The following is a 17,375-nucleotide window of genomic DNA, read 5'->3' as shown; positions in this document are numbered from 1 at the left end:
CAAAATTAATTTTGTCACTAGAATGACAAAGACTGGAGGTGACAAAAATTATACAAAGCAGAATATAAATTGTTTATTGATTTAAAAATCACTATCAAAAGTATGAGTTAAGAACAAGAGACTATAAAAATCGGCCAGAAAGATTTGAAAAGAATCTATAAAGAGATTCTAGAAATGAAAAACAAATCACAAAATGGTAGGATAATGAACAAATTAGAAACAGCTGAGTAAAGAAAAGAAATTAGTGTATTCGATAAATACAAATAATTGTATGAAACATACATATTATTTTCGAACTTTGAAGGTTAAAAATAATAGAACTAAAATTCTGAGAAGTTGTAACATAGAATTGGTGAAGAGTATGATCTGATTTTGAGTCTTCCCACGGCCTTGTACCAGTTAAGTAGAGGGAATGTGTTGTTAGCTTTGGATACTATTGGTTTTGTATATTAAACTTTGAAGGCTAAACACAAAAAAGAGTAAGGATAACCACCAAACTAGAAAAGTTTTTTTTTAAAAAATAGAGAAAACACTCAAGCCAAAATAAAACAAAATGAAAGAAATAATCCCGAATATATGATTAGTCATAATAAGTGAAAATGTACTCAACTCTCCAGTTAAAAATTTGAGATAGATAGAATTGGAAAGAGAAACAAAGCCAGCTCTGGGCTTTTACCAATAGTCAAAATAAATAAAAGTGTGTAAAAATGGTATAATAGGTAACTATTAACCAGAAGAAAGCTGGTATATTGATTAAAGCAGAGCAAAAGAAAAAAGTGGGAGACAATGCATTTCTAGATTAAGAGGAATTTTATTGGAAGTTGCAGCAATTGAAAACAGATATCTAATTATATAACCTTAAGGTATTTGAGACAAAGGTTGACAGAATTATAAAGGTGAAATAAAAATATCCCATTATAGTGATAGTCTAATACCAGCTTTCAGGACTACAGCAAAGGAAAATGAATTACAAAAGCATAAAATATTAGAACAAAATAATTAATAACTTTAGTACATATACTTTTATAGTACTTCGTACTACAAATGGAAAAAAAAAGTTTCCAAGCACTACTGAAATAAATACTATAAACAAACAAACAAATAGCACCTACATTTGACCATAAAGGAAGAGTCAGAAATATTTCTAAAGATTTTTAGCATTGATTGCTATGATTAAAAATCACATTCTCTGGCCAGAATACAAATGAAATGAGAAATAAATCATAACAGCCCCCTAAAAGCATCATACACTGGGGCACAATAAAACACAATAGTTAATTAACTTGTACAAAGAAGAGAATAAATATTATGGAAATGAGAACCACTCATGGAAGATAATACAAATATTATTGTGAGACAAAGCTATAGCAGAAGTTTTATAACACCCAATACTTAGAGTAGGAAAGAGAAAAGGCTAAAGACCATCCATATTACTTAGCTGGAACTAAAGCAATAGAAAAAGTCAAAAGTAGTAGGATGAAATAATCCAGATAAAATTAAAAATTAATCATGTAAGTAAACAAAGAGGCAATATGAATCAACCCACCCCAAATCAGTTATTTGGAAATACTAACAAAATTGAAAAACCTCTGGTGGCATTGCTTAAAAAAGAAATGAGTGATAGAAGACAAATAATATCACCAGTAAAATGAGACATAATTGCAGCAAATAAAGTAGTAGCTGGAACAGAAATGGAATCTGTTATTTAATTATTAAATATTAGGATACTACAGATGATTTGGATAGTCATATAGGTAGTAAAGAGATAATGCAGAAAAATTAAGGGATAATTACAGAAATGAAATCCTCAAGTATGTATATCCTATTTACTATAATGGAATAATTTACAAATGAAAGAATTCTGAAGTGTGCACTATTGCACCAATCACAAAAAGGTTTATTCCCCACAGATACCAGGAAATTGATCGTTTTATTAGGACAAGTTTAATTTTCCTCATTTACTTTGGAGAAAATAAATATTGCTAAAATTTCTCAGAATGCTGAATTAAAACATTTTTGTGAAATTTAAGAGAGCAAGTAACTGGGTCTCAGATAATTTATTTAATGTTTATTTTTTCACCTGTCTTTATTGACTAATTCATGTTTTTTATATCAGAAATATATCATTTTAGCTATAAATTTATCTAAGTGATGTCTTTATTAACTTATTGAAATAGCTTATATCATGCTTATATGGTAGAGGAACATAATTTAGGAAAAGTAGAATTAAGATGTTAATATTATTCAGCAATCGGAAGCAGGGTCAAAAACTCCATGAAAAAAAGTTTTATTTTATTTTATTTTTTTTGAAAAAAAGTTTATTTATTTAAACTTTTTAAAAAATTTTTATTTATCTAGGATAGTCACAGAGAGAGAGAGAGAGAGAGAGAGAGAGAGAGGCAGAGTGTACCCAGGCAGAGGGAGAAGCAGGCTCCATGCACCGGGAGCCCGACGTGGGATTCTATACCGGGTCTCCAGGATCACGCCCTGCGCCAAAGGCAGGCGCCAAACCGCTGTGCCACCCAGGGATCCCAAGAAAAAAAGTTTTAAAGAAAATTTCCATGGTACTTTAAAATGTTCCAATAGCTCAAATACATCTTGAGTGCTAAATAGTTGCAGTTTGTAAAAAGACCTCAGATAAGAACTGTTTACTTTTCAACATTCCAGTTTATCATGCATATATATTATGGGGCATAGTCAACATGAATACAGAAAACAAGAGAAAAATAAGTGGGAATAGTTGCTTGGGGGTATGAGGGTTTATAGAGGAGGAATTGAAATGATATATTGAAAAAACTTTATTTGGGGAGAAACTGTATACTTATACTAAAGTTAATTTTCCTTCTTTCTACCAATTTATCTTCAAAATAGTCTCCCATAATATTTCATCTTAAAAGATGATTCTAACAAATTAATCTATGAAGTGATGCCACGGGAATAGCATAGCATGAGTATGCAGGGCAAAACATGACTTTTGAAACCTTAAGATCACTTCACCTGTCAGGAAATCATGTCTGGAAATCTCAACTAAGGAAAATAGAGAAGTTTAATAAATATATGTCACAGTGTTCCATTATCTTACTCATGAGACTAACAATCATCAGATCCTCATTCCAAGACTATTTGTATACAATTCTCATAAGCTTGAACATAAAAATGTACATAGCTATAACAAAATATAATGGATTTGAGAGACAATTAAGAGATAAAAGAACAATAAGTGATAGCAAAGATCCTGAAGGTAAAGAAATTATAAAGCATAAGAGTAGTCAATTAACTTTAATTGTAGCTTTTCTAGAATCAGAGGCAAGAATTGTATTCAGAGTCTCAAACATATCATTAAATTATCTCAACCATTACCATGACTGAAATTTGTAAGGAAAACAGATCATCATGTAAGCATTAAATTATGCTTACTAAATATGTTGAATTTATTTAGAAAATCACATATTATCAGTGTCAAAATAGAACAATATTACTCCATACTATAAAGCAATATCTATTTATATCTACCTTTCATCTCTCCATCATCTTTCTAATTTTTTTATACAATGACATGTTGGTATCTAGATGTTTGTTTTACTTCTCAAATTAACACCACCTGTAAGAGTCATTAATCTAACCATTACTTCCTGTCCCAGCTAATTATAAATGCTGTTGAAAAAGACTTGACCTAGCATTGATCCATAATTGTTTTACTATAATTTTCTGAAAATTCAATGTACTGCTATTCATCATGAAATTTGCTTAGAAGGTATTTTATGTTTCATTTCATGCTACAGTGCTCATCCCCAAGCTGATAGTTGGACTAGATTTTCGGCTGGTTTGAGTACAAGTGTCAGGTCAGAGAACCAATCCTCTTAACTTGGCTAACTTTTCGGGGAGCAAATCTGCTCCCTACTCAAAATTATATCTCTCTCTTTAGTGGACAAAAGTGTTTCTATGTGGACACAGAAACCTCTGAGGAAGTATTTTTAAAATTAGTTTAAAAAAATGATAGCCCTCTGAAAGGAAAAATTTTACTTTTTAAAATTTTAAATTTAAAATTTTAAAAGTTTTTATTAATTATTTATGAGAGACACACATTGGGAAGCAGAGACACAGGCAGAGAGAGAAGCAGGCTCCACGCAGGAAGCCTGACGTGGGACTCAATCCCAAGACCCTGGGGTCACATCCCGAGCCCAAGGCAGATGCTCAACTACTGAGCCACCCGGGTGTCCCAAAACCACCAACTTTTGAGTTGGAGTTTCTTGGTTTGAATCCTGGACCTACCACATGTTAAATTTATGACTTTAGGAAATGTATTTAACCTTATCATTACAAATGAATTTTCATATATGTCAAGTAGAGATAATGTAGCATCTACTGCATGGAATTCTTATAAAGATCAAATGAGTTAGTGCATATAAAGCCCTTATAACAGTGACTGAGCACATGGCATTTTTGTTATTATTGTTTTTGTTGTTATTATTATTATAATAGCATGAATGAATTAGATATTTCCTTAATCGTGTTGTTAAAATATCAGAAGTGTGGCTTTCCTAAGTTTGATATGATGACTGACTGTTCTAATTGCCCAGATTTATAAGAACATTTTCAAAAATGTCTTATTTCAAAATAGACACAATAGGATTATTACATAGATAGTCTTAAAAGCTATACTTAAATATAATTGTTTTTAATTGAAGTGTAGTCGGCACTTGGTGTTCTATTAGTTTCAGGTGTACAATATAATGAGTCAATAATTCCCTACATTTCTCAATGCTCATCACCATTAAATGTACTCTTAATCCCCTTTATCTCTCTCACCCACCCCCCACCCACCTCCCTTCTGGCAACTACCATTGTGTTCTCTGTATTTAAGAGTCTGTTTTGTCTGTTTTTTTTTTTCTCTTTTTTTTTCATTGTTTGTTAATTAGTTTTATTTCTCAAATTCCATATATGAGTGAAGTCATATGGTATCTGTCTTTCTCCATCTGACTTATTTCAGTTAAAATTATATTTTTTAGTTTCATCCATATGGTCACAAATGGCAAGATCTCATTCTATTTTATGGCTGGGTAATATTCTATTCTATACATATATCAAAACATCTGTATCCATTTATCTATTGATGGCCAGTTGGGCTCCTTCCATAGGAGGGCTATTGTAAATAATGCTGCAATAAATATAAGGATGCATATATATTTTTGAATCCATGTTTTCATATTATTTGGGTAAATACTCAGTAGTATCCAGGATCACTGGATCATATGGTATTTCTATTTTTAATTTTTTTAAAAATAAAGATTTTATGTATTTATTCATGAGAGAGAGAGAGACAGAGATGGGTAGGCAGAGACACTGGGAGAGGAAGAAGCAGGCTCCATGCAGGGAGCCCAATGTGGGACTCAATCCCAGAACCCCAGGGTCACGCCCTGAGCTGAAGGCAGATGCTTTAACCACTGAGCCACCCAGGTGTCCCTCTATTTTTAATATTTTAAGGAACCTCCAAACTGTTTTCCAGAAGAGTGTGCCATTGCATTCGCACCAACAGAGGGTTCCTATTTGTCCACAACCTCAACAACACTTGCTATTTCTTGTGTTTTTGATCCCAGCCATTCTGAGAAGTAGAAGGTGACTTCTCCTTATGGTTTTAATTTGCATCTCCCTGATTATCAGTGATGTTGAATACCTTTTCAAGTGTCTGCTGGCCATTAAATATGTTTTAAGACAAATATGATTAAGTTACAAATACAATTAATTTTACTGTCTTATTTAACTGTTTTATTTTAATTTTCCTAAAGATTTTATTTATTTCTTCATGAGAGACACAAAGAGAGAGACAGAGACACAGGCAGAGGGAGAAGCCGGCTCCCTACTAGGAGCCCGATGCAGGACTTGATCCCGGGACTCCAGGATCAGACCTGAGCCAAAGGCAGATGCTGAACTGCTGAGCCACTCAGGTGCCCTGTTTTATTTGCATTACACAATCTTTTCATCCTATTTATAAAATGCCACCTACTAGATCCTTTTCTCTCTAGTTTACTGGAAACCTAAAAAACCTTCCAGCCATTTATTTTTCTACTCAAGGGTCAGCTTCGGTTGATTGAAGTCTTTTCTATTCATGCCAAAATTCCTGGATATCTTTTGTTTCCTCAGTTCATCTTTAAGTTTGTAGGGGGGGACAAAAGCCTGTGTGGAGACGATGAGAGGGGAGAAAAGGCAAAATAAGCATGTTCATCACAGAATAAGTTTAAGAGGAATAAGAAAGAAGAGAAGAAGTTGGATGAGGAGGAGGAAAATTTAGAGTTTTTAGATGTCTGTATGTGTGCCAGATGCTATTTCACATGCCATAGATGCCTTCACATGCTTGCTCCCTGCAAGGATGATAAACATTAGTGATATTGTCAACTCCATTTTACAGGTGAGGAAGTGGAGGCATAGCAATCTCAAAACATTGCTGAAGATAGCACAGCTATTAAGTGGTCAAGCTTGGGTTCACAGTTCAAGAATTTTGGCTCTTAGCCTCTAAGGACATTTACTCTGGGTGTGCAATCCACTCAATATCCTTGCTGACATCTGTATTTTTCCCCTGAAGAAGCACACAAAAACCTTAAGTATAGTACTAAGAACAATGAAATGCTAGCTGCTGTAACAGATAAATCTAAACCCCCCCCCCCAAAAAAAAAAACCACAACACTCACAGTAATATAACTTAGTAATTGTATTTATTGCCCAAGTTCCTTTTCAATGAGGTATTTCTGGTTGGGTGGTGCTCATCTGAGCAGTAATTCTGATGACAAGTTTTCTTCTGTATTGTGACCAGGCCATTTTCTGTTTGTAGTTGTCACAATCTCTCTGGAGTTTGTCTACCTGCCAGGTACTCAGAAGTGGAAAAGAATATGTAGTCTTGCATGTCTTCACTAGCTAGGCCTGAAAGTAGCACACATCATCCCACAAAGCTCATGACGTGAGCACTCCCAATTTCAAAGGAAGCTAGAGAAATAAAGTAGCTGAGTTGCCCCAGAAGGAAGAAGAGAATGTTTTGTTGAATATTTAGTTTTTTCTGCAACTGGGAATATTCAAATTCTATAATTGTATTGTTTCCAAGTAGAGAATAATTTTTGCGGTTTATCTTAATTGTTTTATTATCTATATGTCTGTCTGCTTACCTATCATTCTACTCTATATTCCATATTTATATATTTCATGGTTATAATTAGGCCATTCTCTAACTCATAAACTGGCAGATGGGTCCAGCCGTGTTAATTGCAAGAAATTTGTTCTGACAAAGTAGGGGCAAATAATAGGAAGTACTTTTTCACAAATTTGTAGTCAATTTTGTGATCAAACCTTTTAGTAGATATTATACAGAATTAATGCATTAACAAAACTACAAGATTGTTGTCAATTTTGAAGTTTGTACAAAATTTAAGCAAGATTAAGTAGTAAATTTAGTTTCCCAAACAAGTACCTTCTGTATATATTTTAAATATTCAAATTATCATCACCGCCATATTCTTCTCTGTAAATTTGAATCAATCATTCATATTCATATTGCTTCTCTCTTGTTTCTCTGTTCTGTAACAAATTACTCCCAAAGTTAGCAGTTTGAAGCAATGCACATTTCTTTTCTCACAGTTACTGTGGGTTAGGATCCTGGTAATGGCTAAGCAGGTGGCTCTGGTGCAAGATCTCTCATTAGAATGTAATCAAGTGGTTAGCCAGGGATAAAGTCATAGCCAGGATGAAGGCTCAACTGGGAAGTAATCCACTTCCAATTCACCGACGTGGCTGTTGTCAGGGTTCATGTCCTCCCTGGCTTTTGAACATATTGGTTCTTTTCCATGTGGACAACTTCTTCCCTTAGTCCAAGAGCTTCAAGAGGGTGAAAGAGTAAATGAGGGCATCTATGAAGAAAGCTTCAACGTTTTTACAATCTGATCTGAGAATTGACATCCTGACACTGGTGCTATATTCTATTCATTAAAAGTGAGTCATGGGAACTGCACACAGTAAGGGGAAGAGATTTCAGGCAAGGTCATATCAAGAGACAGAGATCACCGGTACTATTTTAGAAATCTACCATACTTTTAACATTCATTAAATTATTTAATACTATAAACCATGCTTGCTAGAAAAAAATTTAAAAAAAATGCTACCTTAGAAATTAATCAAATATCCTGATATGCTTCCATTAGAATTCTCTGTATTAATCATATACCCTGCACACAATTCTAAGCTTAATATGTCCTTCCAGCATATACAACAGAATATTTTCTTTGAGATAAACTACTAAAACTTTGTGATTTCCTGTGGCATCAATTTACTTTTATTCCCATTGACATTTTATAGCTTACTTTTTTTCTCTTTTCTCCCCTGTGTTTCCCTTCATTATTTGAAAATCCCAAAGTGGCCTTGCTTTGATCTTTCTTTCTGGACTGAAAGTTCTCTTATCTTTGGGATTTTTAAGCTAATGCATATTTTAATGTACAAAAGATTATTATATTTTCAGGGACCTCTCAGAATATGCAAATCTGATCATTGACCTTGTTGTTTAGAAGTATTTGTTTATGCAGATAAAAGAATGAGTTATAAAATAGTAATGATATGATGGTTCTCAGTGGCCATTCAGGAATACTGTATTAAATATTCTTAAAAACCTCAAAATATATTATAAATGGTATAGAGTCTTCCATAGACACTATATTATACTACTTGGAATATCTCATAGTTCTTTTTTTCCTCAAAAGAGAATATTTTCCTTTTGAAGTGAATTTAATGAGCTCATCATAATACTTCCCATTTTTCTTATTTTAATTAATAATAAACTGCTATTTGCATACAGCCTATTGTGATGCTACTATAAGGCAAATATATACCACTTTATTATATGGCACTTAAAGAAGAAACATCACTCTAATGCTGAACATTTTAACCAAGATTAGGAAATATAACTCTTTCCTGAGGGGTCTGGCAATTCTTTATATTTGAAAGAAAATTAGAAGAACATTAAAATGAATTATAATGGTATATGTTTATAGCAATGTCAATTTATTCCATGATTAAGAAAAAAATCAAATGCCACAGTGCAGCTAATTTATATAAAGTAATGGTGTCTAATATATTACATAATATTTGCAACATGGTTCAAAAATATTTTTGTTTCCTCTATCTTTATAAATCTTGTGATGTAGCTTACCAAAGTAAAATGAGGTTTGTTTTTGTATCTATGAAAGAATAATTAAGTCTTAATAATAGAAGGGATTTTAAGCATCATTTAATCTAATCAGTTTTGGGGCAATCTGGTGACAAAAACCACACAATATTTAGAACAAGAAAAGTTTAAAACAAAAAAATATAACTATAATAAGGACTCAAATAATAGAGGATTGAATAATGAAAAGTAGTGAGAACTGTAGTGAGTTGAGGAATCACAATTAAAAAGAACAGCCACTATCCCTAAGGCTGAAGCAGAGTACCTGAAAAAGGGTCCCTGGAGGGCTGAAATCCATGTCTTCTCAGAGAGGGCATGACCATGTCCACTGAATGGTGGAGAAATCAGGGAGGTACTGTGCCAATGGAACTGGCTTGGAATATTCTTTGTAATCCTATGCCTTCTCAGAGGGGGCATGTCCATGTCCACTGTATGGTGGATAAATAAGCCAGGTACTGTACCAATGGAACTGGCTTGGAATGTTCTTTTTAATTCCATACAAGAGAACTCACTGGAAAGATACCGAATAGAATGCTATTTGTGGGTGGCCCTTCACCTGTGGCATTCCATGGTGGATGTGCTGAGGCATCTGCAGGCACTAGGTTCTGGAGAAGGCTTGCACTTTAGGAGAATTCATACTCTACAGGAGCTGAGTGGCTGGTGCAGTTGTTCACTGCAGGAGCTGAAATAGGAGGACATCTGAGCTGCAGGAATTCAGCACTGGAGAAATTGCATGGTATAGGAATCTGGCAAGAATGATACACTAGTACTAGAAAGAGAAAATCTCTTTGCATCTTCAGTGTTCCTTCAACACTGCCTTTGGCAATATTTAACATTGTACCAACTGACAAAGGAGCAATCTTTGAAGGAACCAGATGTACTTTTTCAGAGCAAGCAATGAAGTGCGGATTTGTAGTTGAGATGCACTGTTGATATATCTGAGGAAATCCATCCCTTTAGCTACTCTTCTTTTATATATAACCTCCTACACACATTTGTATGACAATTAATGTCTAACTACTGAACAGGGTATAGCTAACCTTATAAGTGAGAAAGTTATCATAGTTACCCCTAAATTAAGAGAGGCATGGCCTGGCAGTTATGATGTCCTTTGCTGACAATATTAACTATTCCTTAAATTTCATCACAGCCCCACTGAATACTTACTTACCACCCTACTTTAAAATCTTTGGTGGTGGCATTAAATCTTCACAGTTTGCTCAAGGATGTCATATTGCTTCAAGTTCATGTTCTTGCTAGGGAGTAAATGTTCCAGGGACTGTCACCTAGACTTTTCTAACATAATGAACCTCAGTCAAAGATCAGAGAGACAATATGGGGATTCTACAGTACCCAAGAATGTTTATTTCATTTTCACATTCAGGCACTAGGGGAGTAACTATGGAGTGAATCTGGGGATTAATTGGGCTTACTGAGTCAGACTTGAACTAAGACTACAGCTCTCACTCACCTACCATAAAATTATACTTGAACAACACTAAAATTTTGGGTCCCCAGGAATTAATATCTTTTAAAACCCAGTGTCTTATAATCCTCAAGAAGTCTGTTCTTCTATGAACAGTTCCTCTAATAAATGGCCATAGGCTAGTTGGGGAAGGTTTAGAGAAACATTTGTGGTATTATTTTGCAGGAATGGTGCAGGATCCTTCCTCAAGAATCCTATCCTCCTTTTCAATTTCTGTATTAATTTAGATATGGGAACTGGAAAGAGGTTGAGACTCTCCACTCTACAAATCAAATCAGGGGTTTTTGTTTGTTTTTGTTTTTACTATAAGACTAAAGTTTTTACTGTTATGTAGCTCAAGTGTTATTCTAGTGGTTTTTCCATCTATTGCATTCCTAAGGGCACCATGATCAATTAACCACGCACTGCTAAGATCTCTGAGGGTCAAGGCATTCTGTATACCACTACATCTCTGATTTCCTTTGCGGTGTATGTTTCTACCTCATCTTTGGCAGTTAAGTTCTGCCACTTGTCCTCTGCTATTTTAGGATCTCATCATTCAAATTAAATTAGGGAACTCACCTGAATGCTGGCAACTATATCTCATCTAAAAAGGAAAACTATCTCAGAATTTTTTAAGGATACAGATGTTCATTAATGAATTTCTCAATGCCTTATTGGAGGGTATGTCTTTGAAATTTTATGGAATGTATCTGGCAGATGGGTATGTATGTCATCTATGACAAGTCCAATCTTTGGATTTTCTCTTTTCTTTTATACCAAGAAAGATCTGGCTCCTTGACCTCATTAAATGTAGGGCATCTTTGTTCCCAAGGTTTAGTTAACCGATAAAGAAAACAGTTAGAGTTACCTCCAGATGAATTAGCCAGCATTTTAGATCCAGAATCTCCATTATGTACATTCATATTGATAAACTTGGCCTGTTCTAACACTCTTAGACTCTCCCCTCATATATGTTCTCTAAGTTTCTGCTAATATATTTTAAATTCTTTGATAATTATTTTGATGTATAAGCTCTTTAAGGGGGTCAGTTTGTTTTCTTGTCTCTCAAAGCATACCTACAGGTTATGGGTAAAGTAACCACAAGGAGTAGTTATGCAGAATTATAAGAATGATCATTCTTTTTCAAGGCATCTGCCACAGTTGAATGTAACAGTTTTTGTTTGTTTTTTAAGCATAAAAAGTCATATCTCCTAAGACATTGGAGAAAAAGGTAAAGAAGGGTCTTTGTGACATAGAAGCTCAATACTATTTTCTAGATCCAACCAAATGTCCTCATTCCAAATTTCAGGATCACAATTTTTTCCAGTTAATACTCTTTTACATGATGAATTAGTAAGATTTTTGAATTCAACTATTTTTGTAATCCAGCCAACTGCACAATTAAATGGGTTTTATGTACAACAATATCAACCCTGTAGCTATAAGAAATAAGAGATTCATTTTGGCTGTCATGGAAGCATTCCGGTTCTGGCTCTCAAATCATGACTTTCATTAAAGTTGACAGATCTGAACTTATCATTTTCTTTTTGTATGTGCTTGAGTGCACTGAAAGATATCCATCTCATACTATAGTCCTGATGGTCATTATCACTGTTATTATAGTGCAGTGCAGTAGACATTTGGGGTCTAGTGCAGTAGACATTTGGGTCCCAAGGCATTTCCTTCAATTAGTGCTTCATCACAGTCAACCATGGGACATAGCATGGTTAATTACACCATTGCATCTCATTGGTTACTAGAACCCCTTTCCCATTGTCAAGTGACAAAGCACTATCCTCAAGCCTAAAACCACAATCAAAGAATCACAATAAAAAAAAAAAATCTCACCTTTCAGAGTCCTTCCATCTTTTATCACTCCAAGTCCAGTCCAGCCAGGAAATAGACACCACATAGTTCTTGGATAGGAAAAGTTTAATATAAAGCAGAGATGGGAAAACTATGCCCAATGTGTCAAATCTAGCTTTCTCCCTGTTTCTGTATAGCCTGTGAGCTAAGAATCACTTTCAAATTTTATAGGATTTGTTAAAAAACAAAGTGAACAATTATAGGTATGTGAAAGGGACCATATTTGGCCTGTAAAACATGAAGAGAGAAGTCTCAAAATTAGAAATTAAAAAGTAAACATTACAAGTGGTGACACAAATAGATAGTATAGAAGATCACCATGAACAACTATAAGCTAGCAAACTGGAAAATATAGAAAAACATGAATAAATTCTTAGAACTATATAGCCTACCAAGAGTGAATCATGAAGAAATAGAAAGTCTGAACAGACTTATAACTAGTGTGGAGACTGAATCAGTAAACAAAAGCTTCCTAAAAAGAATATCCTAGGACCAGATGGCTTCATTGGTGAATTCTACCAAACATTTAAAGAATTAACACCAATCCATCTCAAACTCTTCCAAATAATTAAAGAAGAGGGAACACCCCTAAACTCATTTTATGAGGCCACCATTACCCTCATAAAATACCAGAGCATTAAAAGACACAAGAAAAGAAAGCTACAGGCCAATATCCCCAATAAATATAGTTGCCAAACTTTCAACAAAATACCAGCAAGCTGAATTCAGCATTACCTTCTCATTAAAAAATCCCATCCTGCGACTGTAGGATTTATCTCTGGGATGTAAGAATGATTCAATGTATGAAAATCAATGAATATGATATAACACATTAGCAGAATAAAGGATAAACATGAATGATCATCTCAATATATGCAGAAAAATTGTTTGGTAAAATTCAACTTTTATGACAAAAACCATTAGCAAACTAGAAATAAAAATAAAGTACTTAAAAATAGCAAAGGCTGTATGTGAGAAGCCTGTAGCTAACATTATACTCAGTGATGAAGAACTGAAAGCTTTTCATATGAAATCAGGAACAAGGCAAAGATGCTCATTCTTATCATTTTTGTTCAACATAGTACTGGATGTCCTAGGTAGAGTAAAGAGGCAAGAAAAAGAAATGAAAGACATCCAGATTTGAAAGGAAGAAGTAAAATTGTTCCTGTTTGCCAATGGCATGATCTTATATATTAAAAACCCTAAAGATCCCTTAAAAAAAACTGTTAGGACATTCATTCAATGACTTCAATAAATTGCAGGATACAAACCAACATACAAAACTCAGTTGTACAGAACAAATATTGTTAAAATGTCCATCTACCCCATGCAATCTACAGACATAATACAATCCCTATCAAAATAGCAACATCAGCTTTCACAGAACTAGAAGAAACAATTCTAAAATTCAGATGGAACCACAAAATATCTGGAATAACCACAGCCATCTTATAAAAAGAAAACTGGAAGTGTTAGGATTCCAGATTTCAAGTTATATTAAAAGCAGTAGTAATTAAAACATTATAGCACTGACATATATAGAATAGAACAGGGGATCCCTGGGTGGCGCAGCGGTTTAGCGCCTGCCTTTGGCCCAGGGCGCGATCCTGGAGACCCGGGATCGAATCCCACGTCGGGCTCCCAGTGCATGGAGCCTGCTTCTCCCTCTGCCTGTGTCTCTGCCTCTCTCTCTCTCTGTGACTATCATGAATAAATAAATAAAATCTTTAAAAAAAAAAAAAAGAACAGAAAACTCAGAAATGATACTACAATTTATGGTAAATTAATCTTTGACAAAGGAGGAATGAATATACAATGAAAAAAGACAGTCTCATCCACAAATAGCATTGGGATAACTGGACAGCCACATGCAAAAGAATGAAACTAAACCACTTTCTTTCACCATACAAAAAAAATAAGCTCAAATGGACCTAAATGTGAGACATAAAACCATAAAAATTCTTGAGGAGAGCACAGGTAGTAATTTTTTTGGAAATAATGAAAAATATGTTTGGATATATATTGAAGACAGAGTCAACATAATTATTTATGATATGATAAAAGGATGACTCAAAGATTGTTGACTTGAGAAAATAGGTATGAAGAGTTGTCATCAAAGAAGACATGAAATTCTGTAATTAGAGTCAGTCATGTGGGGAGGGTCAGGAGTTCACTTTTGGGTATATTTTGTTTGAAATGAATATTATATATCCAAGTTGAGATATGGAATAATCAATTGTCAGGGTAAGTCCATCTGGAGTTAGGGAAAGAAGCCTGTGTTAGGCATGTAAATTGGCACATGAACAGAAAAAAAAAGGTATTTAAACTTCTTGGACTGGATAGTATCACAAAGGGGATAGTATTAATAGAGAGGAGATAAAATATATTAGAATCCAAAATAACGAAAAGCGACCAGTAAATAAAAAGAAGGATAAAGACAAGAAAGTGAGTTAAGGAAAGAGCAATCAATTAGATGTATTAAATGCTAACAATTGGTTGAATACTATGAGTACCAAGAATTGATGTTATATTCAGCTAACTGGCAAGCTTAAAGAACACAGTTTCACTAAGAAATATAGTGTCAAAACTTAGATTAAAATGGTTTTAGGTGAGAATGAGAAAAAAATCAATTAGACAAACTAGAGACAAATTTTTGATCCAAATAATGGATCAATAGTTGGAAGAGGAGCAGTATGCCTAGATAATAATAAGTAGAGCATGAAAAACTCATGATGTACAACTTACATATTCATTATTGTTCTGTGGATCTTGGGCAGCATAACAGAAGAAAACAAAGAAGAGAACAAAAAAAATATTCACTTGAAGAAAGGAATTACTCAGGAAATACACCCACTGGATAGATTGAAAGTCAACGGGTATTCAAGGTAATGGATATACCTTACCCAATCTCTTAATCACTATTTTTTTAAATCCTCCTCATCTTTTTTGAAACCCGTGTTAAATTCCTGTTCTCAATATCATATTTGAACCCTTATTAGTTTTATCATCAATTGCATGTGCTTCTGTGAGTCGTTAAACTTGGCCTCCACATAACTCTTAATTTCACACAGCATTTTCACACCAAACATACTGCACTAGGAACTGTTTAGTACTGTGATAGGCTCTCCTACAGAATCCACAATGCCTGTCTGAATCTTCCCAGGCTTCTACTGTGGAAGAGAAACTGGTCAACACTGAAATAGGCACGGTAACTCTTTCCAGGTTTTTCCACTCCTATTTTTGTGGCCTTTATTAATCATTTTGATCATCATTGAAAAACTGTTGCTTGAAAATGTCTTTGAAAACATTGAATTAAGAAAATCATATTTATTATTGATTTTTTTCCTGAAAATTAAATAAAACGTGCATTAATCAATATCTGGATTGATGAACAATATGTTTGTCTTCATATGCTGCCTTATTAAAGGTTTTGTGATTTGTGTTTTTAGGAGTATGCCTATAGCTGAGATGTTCACTTATTCACCATTTCCCCTTTTTTCCTTTGGTAATACAATATCTCAATATTAGTTGGACCCAAACTCATTTTATGTTTCCCCTTAGAGAAAGGTGTCCCCTTAGAGAAAGGCCCTGCACATTCTGGCTAATAGGATATGAGCAGAAGTGATTTATGCAGTTCCTACATTGCATTCTTTAAATTAAGGGTTATTTTCAATATTTTATTTTCTTCTTTTTATGCATTGGTTCAAGTACAGACAATATCACCAGAGCCAGAGCAGCCATCTTGTTCTATAAGTTGGAAGCTCAAGATAGTTTGGCAGTACCGTTAGATAGGAGAATCTGTCTACCCAGACTTCTCAGGTAAAGGAGGTATTAACTTTTCACCTTATTAAATTCACTAGTACTTCGAATCTCTCAGTTATGCTGCTGAACTGATAACCTAGATAATATGCTCTTTTAGCCTCTATTTTATAGTAATACTCAAAGATTGCAAGGAATATTGAAGTTAAATAGAACTGGAATGTTCTCTAAGTCAGAAATTAAATACTTCGGAGTAAACTCTGACAATTTCCAAACCAGAAATTTTATATTTTCTATTTATCAGCAGAGTTTGTATGTTTTATAAATAATCATTTAGATCCGATAGTGAGTTAGAATAATGTTGAGTATTCGTAGATTGCTGATTTACTGCATTTTGAATTAGGTGATTGGAGTCTGTGTATGGTTAAATATGTAATAATTTCTTAGCTGTTTCAGATGATTAATACTGGAACTGGCTCAACATTTCACTCATTGCCTATGTATACTTGTCTACCAGGATGATAAAGCACTAATAGATTCTTATTACTATCCAGGGGCAAAATGTGTTTCTCTTCAGCATTTCTGTGACTATCCTAACATTTTACAATGAATGCCCAAGGCAAAATGAAAGATTTGGAATATAATAGAGATGAAGCAAAAAGTAAATGACAAGGCAGGGTGCAGATAGATACTTTTTTAGATAAAAATTATTCAATATAACTCTTTTCTTCTGGGTTATTAGAGTATTTCAAATTACTATTTTATAGAATCATAGATGTTAAAGCTAAAAGGCATGTTGAATAATAATCTGTTGCAAACCTCAGGTCTCAAGCAGGTGAGGCATTAATATCCTTGGTCCACACACTGGTTTATAGCTTTTGCCAAGATTACAAAGTAGAAAAGTCAGCATTAGATCTAGATTTCTAGACTCTTGATACATGAATGCTTGTAACTTCTTGATAAAGTAATGATGTAAAATTAGATTTGTTGATTTGTTTATTTTTATTTATTTATTTACTCAATTCACTTACTTTTAACGATCTAAGGATATACGTAACACAACAGATAAGTAGCCAAGGAATG

General features: G+C 33.9%; 1 long non-coding RNA gene across 1 annotated transcript in view; it reads left to right on the top strand.

The window, feature by feature from the left end:
• Positions 1–2,417: 2,417 nt before the first annotated feature.
• The window catches only part of LOC140604469 (uncharacterized), a 124,049-nt gene continuing 109,091 nt past the window's right edge, over positions 2,418–17,375 (top strand). The window contains exons 1-4 of the long non-coding RNA XR_012007334.1: positions 2,418–2,564; positions 5,787–5,945; positions 15,311–15,418; positions 16,247–16,352. This is a non-coding gene — a long non-coding RNA (uncharacterized lncRNA). The remainder of the gene's footprint in view (positions 2,565–5,786; positions 5,946–15,310; positions 15,419–16,246; positions 16,353–17,375) is intronic.

Source organism: Canis lupus, chromosome 15 (genome assembly GCF_048164855.1).
Source record: "Canis lupus baileyi chromosome 15, mCanLup2.hap1, whole genome shotgun sequence".
Classification (NCBI taxonomy): Eukaryota; Metazoa; Chordata; class Mammalia; order Carnivora; family Canidae; genus Canis; species Canis lupus.
Note: the sequence above shows the minus strand (reverse complement) of the source record. Positions and strands in the feature narration are given on the sequence as shown.